General features: G+C 39.8%; 1 protein-coding gene across 2 annotated transcripts in view; it reads left to right on the top strand.

Moving 5' to 3' along the window:
• The first annotated feature begins 225 nt into the window (after positions 1–225).
• The window catches only part of LOC107657556 (serine/arginine repetitive matrix protein 2-like), a 55,573-nt gene continuing 49,004 nt past the window's right edge, over positions 226–6,794 (top strand). For both annotated transcript variants that reach the window (XM_016445694.1, XM_016445695.1), the window contains exon 1: positions 226–738. The gene's annotated coding sequence lies outside the window, so the exon portion shown is untranslated. The remainder of the gene's footprint in view (positions 739–6,794) is intronic.

The following is a 6,794-nucleotide window of genomic DNA, read 5'->3' on the forward strand; positions in this document are numbered from 1 at the left end:
GCTTTGTTGATCTCTGCACTCATCCGTCGTAATTGTACGGTTTTGAGGAGACTGATCATATTCCCTGAAGCAAAATGATGAATGAAGACAGCAGCAGTAAAGGAGTTAACGCTGACAGGAAGTTCAAGGGGTCCGTGTCCGCGGGGGGCACGTCAATACTCCTCTCACACTCGCGCTCACTTACTTTCAAATCACATGTAGCCAAATTCACTTCACTCCTTCTCAGTTCTCCACTAGCAATTTCCTAGCATTTTTATATGAATACATTTCCTATTCAGTCTAAATGTAGTGTGAATATGGATAATGGAGACAAAGAAACCAAAGGGAAGATGTTCTATTCTTAATTTTACGTTTTTTTTTTTTTTTACGCTAGCGTTTCTTTCAGCGTTCGCACGCACGGAGAGTCCGGAGTGAGTGACGCGTGACTGTTACTCATATATGGGACTGTGTTCTCACGAGCAGTGAATCCAGTGAGGATGACACTTCATACTCAGCGGCGAGACTCTCAAGAAAGTTGGAAGCTGAACCCTGGAGCATCCAGCGTTGCTTAGTACATTACAACACATGAAGCCAAGCCTCCAGACGCGTTGTTTAGTCAAAGCAAGCAGGAATACTCCCTGATGCGCACGAGCTGGGAAAACTTGATCCTTTTAATCAAAGTGGGATATTAGGATTGGAAACGGAGTGAGTACATTGGCTGCGTTACTTTTGATGTCTCCGATCAGCACAGCTGTAAAGGTATGTGTCACAGCTTGTCAACTATTTCAGACTTGTCAATTTGATTTTCTCACGGTCAGAAATACTTATGTAGTTTTAATAAATAATATTTCTAAGCGTCTAACAACTGGCACGTAGATCGATGCAGTTAATTCAACAAAGAGCTTGATATATCACAGTAATGGTGTATTCATATGTGCAAGTTAAGACTTGTTTGGGTGTCTCATCATCGTCATCATCATCATCATCATCATCATCATGTCTTGGACCTGTAAAATCATTTAGTACAAAAAAATCCTCCTTTTGTTTAGAAATACTTATTTAAATTTGTTTACTCACTCCAGATTAATTTATGTCATACAGTTCCTAATTATGTTTTCATAAAAGATGCATTATGCTTTCATTTCTCTATAGCCTGCAGGGGAAAAAATGGCTTAAATCAAGATGGTTAGCTGGTCTTAATTGGTCTCCCAGGCTAGTTAAGGTGATCTGTTGTCTGGTTTAAGAGGGATTTTTTGGCACTTTTAGCTAGTTGGACCAGCGAAACCAGCTAAAAACACTTGATTGTGAGACCAAACCAGATAAGATCAGCAAACCAGTTTAAGATGGATTAAGTTTTTTTTTTTAGCAGGGTTCTATACTGTACACCTTGTTACTGGTTTAAGCTGGTTTTCCAGCCTGGCAAGTGCCCAAAACCCCACTAAAACCATCACAACAGACCGGCTAACCACTTTAGGCTGATTTGAGATGTTTTTTTCCCCCCAGCAGGGTATAGACTAATTTCTTAAGATATGTGTATTACCTCAATCGTAGCTCACAGGCAGCAGTGGAAAACCCTTCACCATGGGATTGCTGTCAGCATCAAATCTTTTGTCAGACATTTAAAGTCCAGGCTTTCTCAACCACTCTTACAGCCCCCTCTTGCTCAACAAACACTATTTTCTTTAGCAGCTGGAATGCTGACTATTGGGGGTGGACAAATAAAACTTCCCAATGAATCCCGTCTGATCTCAATTTACTCACTCGTTAGTTCAGCCGGGAATACAAACTCATTGAAAAGATGTCAGTTGTTACATGTGGGAATCTGTATGAGCAAATATTGCCTGCGTTAAGCCCAAAATATGTCAGTTTCTATTCAAAAAGAAATTCGGCTCCAATGAAATCATGTGATTGATTGGACAAAAACGTATGTAATGCATCTCAGCTATTCTGAATTTCGTTATAGTGCTGTTGTTTTGTGAGTTTATGTTGATGTGCATTATGACCTAAACACACACCACACAGTTTGTCTGTCAGTTCGTCTGTCAGTAGATCTGTGGAGTAATGTTTATTTTCCTTTTAAACACGCAAGACACATGTGTTCTCGACCGACTTCAAGGTCTACATTTTCTTAAAAATGTCAGCACACATGGATTTGAGCTCTGAAAACTCTCCACAAATGACACTTTTTCCAGCTTATTATGTTATTTTGAAAATTGCAGCATATCTTAGGGCAAAACAATATCTTAAATATCGCCCATTTGGGTCTTTAGGGAGGAAAAGGGCATTGTTTGGTCATTTTCATCATATCAAAGAGAAGAATAGGCTTCAGGATTGGTCATGGAATCTGAACTGAGAGGCAGGAAGTCAGCCAAACCCTCCCTCTGGATGTTTGGACCTTTGAATGTAAAGGTTAACATGCAAAGCTCTGTTTGCTTTGAAAACCAACATCCCCTTTTCACCATCCACTTATGCACTTGAAAAACTGTCCTTGCTAATGCCGTCCTGCTGCTTAGTTTACCATGAATTTAGGAGACAAATCCCCTCCTCCTAAGAGCTCAGAGGGAATCCGCCAAATCCCCATTTCCTCCCACTGCACCCCAGCTACAAGAATTTGTGCTGATGAGCTTCCCAGCCCCATGGTCCATGTCCCTTATGGAGAGATGCAGTACAACCTGTATCTGAGGTGCAAAGCGCAGCTTGAATTCTGTGTATTGTCTTTCATAGTGTCAGTATTTTTGTTGCAAATGCTGAGCTTTAACACCCAAGTCTACTTCGGTTTTTACTTATATGCCACACTTTTAAAATAAAAGTTCTTTATTTGGCATCTATGGTTAATAAACCTTTAACATTCATAGAACCTTTCCATTACGCTAAAGGTTATTTGTAGTGGAAAAAGGTTCTTTAAATGATTAAATTGTTCTTCACATTCAGAAAATATTATTATTTTAAGAGCTGTTCACTGAAAGGTTCTTTGGAGAACAGAGTTTTCAAACTGTGCATACTTTTTAGGCTCAGCTTGCATGTGTGCATTAAATATGTTTGCACTAATTAGTTAGTACACCTACTCTGACACCTACACGTTCACAGTCGGTAAAGAAATGGAGGAGTTGGAACAACAAATAAAATCTACTGAAGGCTATGAGAACAATAGGCACTAGGGCTGTACGATAAATCGAAATGGAATCGAGATCGCGATTCGACAGAAGCTGCGATTGTCATGCGTATCTTTCAGTGAAGCACTGTTCTGTGATCAGCAGTAAATCTCCATCCAAAGGCCAGAGGGCACTCTCGCGCTGAAACACAGACAGAATCCCCCCCACTCCGACCTCTGAAGCCCCCAGAATGAGCGCTAGAGCAGTCCCTCAGCAGCCAAGAGCTTTACACACATCTCCCTCAAACAGCGGCATTTCCGACACTGGCGGAGGAGAAAAGAGCTGGAAGCGGTTCAAAGAGTTGATGCGTTGATGTACGTTTGAGAGAGATTTCAAATGCAGGTGTGTGAAAACGCACAGTTGTGAATGCCGTCCTCTGTCTGGTGACTCAAAACCGCACTCTGAAAAAAGTCTCTCTGCCCGACTTGGCTGCATCCTCCATGAGTAATTCGTCCCCACCCTCCTATGCTTCTCTATGACTTTTGATCACCCCAGGATTCTGTCTGCACCCCTGCCACGTTCTTTCATCCAGGTCAAAGTTCACAACACTTCTGCGTCATTCCCTCTGTCTACACTTTGCCTTGCCTGGATCATTATCCATTTGTCCTTTTTTATCTCTTATCGTCGATCACTAGAAACATTCCTGTTTGTAATATATAACTGTTGAACTTCCCAGGCTCTGTACACTATATGCATGACATAGCGCTTCCTTTTCCTGGCTACTAAAAGGTCCATTAGCCCCCCTTTTCCCGCTGTTGATAAATTGATGGGGCTGCATGCTAGTTTGTCAGCTTGAACTTTATGGACAGACACTTATTATTTTATAGACACCATTTGCAGCACAGCTTTCCTTCTGTAATTAGTTGCATACACTAAGACAAAGGGAATTTCCCTGGTGGAGCAGGCAGGAACTCAGGGCTACAGGCCCTTTTTTATAGCCCCACTCTTCACTACACCCGATGACACTTTTATTGAGCCTCAGGAACTTGGATGTTTCAGCCCTCTCGGCCAAAACTCTTTCCCCTCACTGTATGTTCTCTGGGGAATGATTGCTTTTCTGTGCAATCGTGACATATTTCTGAAAAACCATGAAAATGGGTCTTTTGAACTATATAAACTGCTTTCTATTGGTCATTGTGAGGTCACTGGCCTTGTTTCATCATGTGAATGGCTGGGAAATCTCTGCTCTTGCTGGCCAGTTGATGATGGCCAAATTTGGATGATCTCACATGGCCTTCATTACTGATGCACAGCTGTTTTACTGTGCGCTAATGGGTCATTTCAAAATGTAGGCCAAATTCCCAAAGCTTCAAAATTTGTGCATGAAATGTGTTGAACATTGAGCTCAATTAGGAACAATCTGAAAAATATAGAACGGGACACATTATAAACCTAATCAGCTTGGCTGGTGAATATTAATTATTTGACTTGACATTTTTTACTAGCTGTAACTGATTGGCTAAGATGCAGACGTTCTTTCTACTTTTTATGTGTTTTATGTGCAATGACTTTAATAGACTTGTTGAGCACATTTTAATTAATAGATTAAAATGTTTTTTTTTTCAAATAATTATTTTGGGTTAGTGGGAAGAAAGTAAAATATTAGGTTGATAAAACTGTATTGATATTATCAAGATAAGAAAAGGTCTCATTGGTAGAATTAAATCATAAAATGTTTGGAAAGTGTTGCACATTTTTTATTTATTTTATTTATTTTTTAATTATTTTTTGTTGCCTACAAAGGCAAAACACAGTAATCATGACAACACTGAAAGTGCAAAAATGGCTTTTATGGCCATATTTTTTTTAATGAATTGTTTAATTGTTAGTATAGTTGAACCATCACAGATCATAGACATGATTCAATCCATAACTTAGTTTTGACTAAATTTGTAGTTTGTGTTTTGCCTTTGTCCAAAATTCACTCCTGATGTGAGAAATTGGCAAATGCTTGATCTTAAAGTCACTTATTTATGTAACTATCTTGTTCTGTTATCACTTTGTCAAGCAAAGCAAAACTCTTGAAATATGATGATTTTTTTTTCCGTCAGAAAATATCATGGCATGGTGTGACTCCTAAAAACAGAAGTGACATGTCCATGTCTTCAGTTATAATTGTTATTCCATTTCAAGTCAGTTATGATTTGCTCTGAGAAACAGTGTCATTACCATATTTTACAACCCCCACTTGTAATTGTCTAAGAAGATACAATATTGAACAAAGGCTTGAAACTCCTGTGATTGAGGAGCACATACAGCGTGGCCTGCATTATTATCCCTCCCTACTCACTGCCCCTTTGCTTTCATGCCCACTGCATTTCCTTACCAGCATGTGTAAATACGGGTGACCACCCCAACCGCGCATTATCCATTGTGTTTGTGAAGTCTTTGTTGTCCAAATGAACAAGGAAAAGGCTAAAAAAAATGGTGCTGGCAGTGGGCAGACATGTTGAAGGAGGAGTGGAGAGGTGGATGGCAGTGTTTCCAGAGGGAAATGTGAAGGTCAGCTGGAAAAGAAACAATAACCTTCAAAACTCTTGGTGTAAAACAATAGAGCCGCAGGGCCGGGACTGACCCCCTCGCATGGGCTACAATAGTCACGCTTCTGTTTATTTATGTGTTTGGGTGCATCAGCATTGACCTCACTGAACAGGTCAGCTGTTGAACATCAAAACACATAGTCACCCCTCCACACACTCACATGCACTCTGTTTGTTTGTCGAGCAGTTTTAGATAGATGGATGTTGCATTGGGTGTGAGTGCGTTTATAGTAGTGGGCTCTGTTTGCAATAAAAATTAATCTGTTGACAATTCTTTACAGTTCAGTGTCAAAAGTAATAGTTTTTAATGCTTTTTTAAATACTGTAGTTAAAACCAGAAGCTTTGCTTCTGCTTTGTGTTTTTGTTTGCAAAATAACCATGAAAAAAATGAATAAGTGTCTAACATGTTCAAGAAACTGTTCAGTGAATAAAATTTATTTTATTGGCATCTGCGGTTGCAAAAAGAACCTTTAACTACCATGAAACCTTTCCTTGCACGAAAGGTTCTTTACAGTGGAAAAAGGTTCTTAACATTATTAAAAAGTTCTTTACACTAAAAAAAAGTAACCTTCTGAAAGGTTCTTTGGGGAACCTATGGTAGGAGCAGGCACGTGCACACATAGACATCAAAGGGGGCTTGAGCACCTGCCCTTTTACTTCCTCGAGAGAAAGCGCCCTTTTTTCTAGGGAGTCTTTTTTTTCTTTTTTTTTTTTAATAAATGAATATATGTATATATGTGCGCATGTGTTTCTGTTTGCGCACAGCTTTCCCTGTCAAACAAACAAAAAAATCTAAATATCAGGTTGGGTTTATAAGTTGAGTTGAGTTGCCTTTCTCCACGTCTTCGCACAGCACAGCAGTGTAGCGCACATTGATCAGACAGACAGACAGAGAGCCACAGAAGTGATACCCTCCCTCCCTTTCCAGTAGTGTTTGTCTTGGTGTGGAGGTGAGTGGTGGTGATGAACAAAAGAATAAGCTACCTGTGCCTCGAATTTACAGCTAATTATCCAAAAGACAAAAGGCTTTTTTCTTGCTAACATCCATGACTCATGAGAGAGCTACCATGTAAATTAGCTAAAGTTTAGCTAAGGCAATAGGAAGTCTAGTAGGTTAGACCA

The sequence above is a fragment of the Sinocyclocheilus anshuiensis genome, unplaced genomic scaffold (genome assembly GCF_001515605.1).
Source record: "Sinocyclocheilus anshuiensis isolate Anshui unplaced genomic scaffold, SAMN03320099.WGS_v1.1 scaffold255, whole genome shotgun sequence".
Classification (NCBI taxonomy): domain Eukaryota; kingdom Metazoa; phylum Chordata; class Actinopteri; order Cypriniformes; family Cyprinidae; genus Sinocyclocheilus; species Sinocyclocheilus anshuiensis.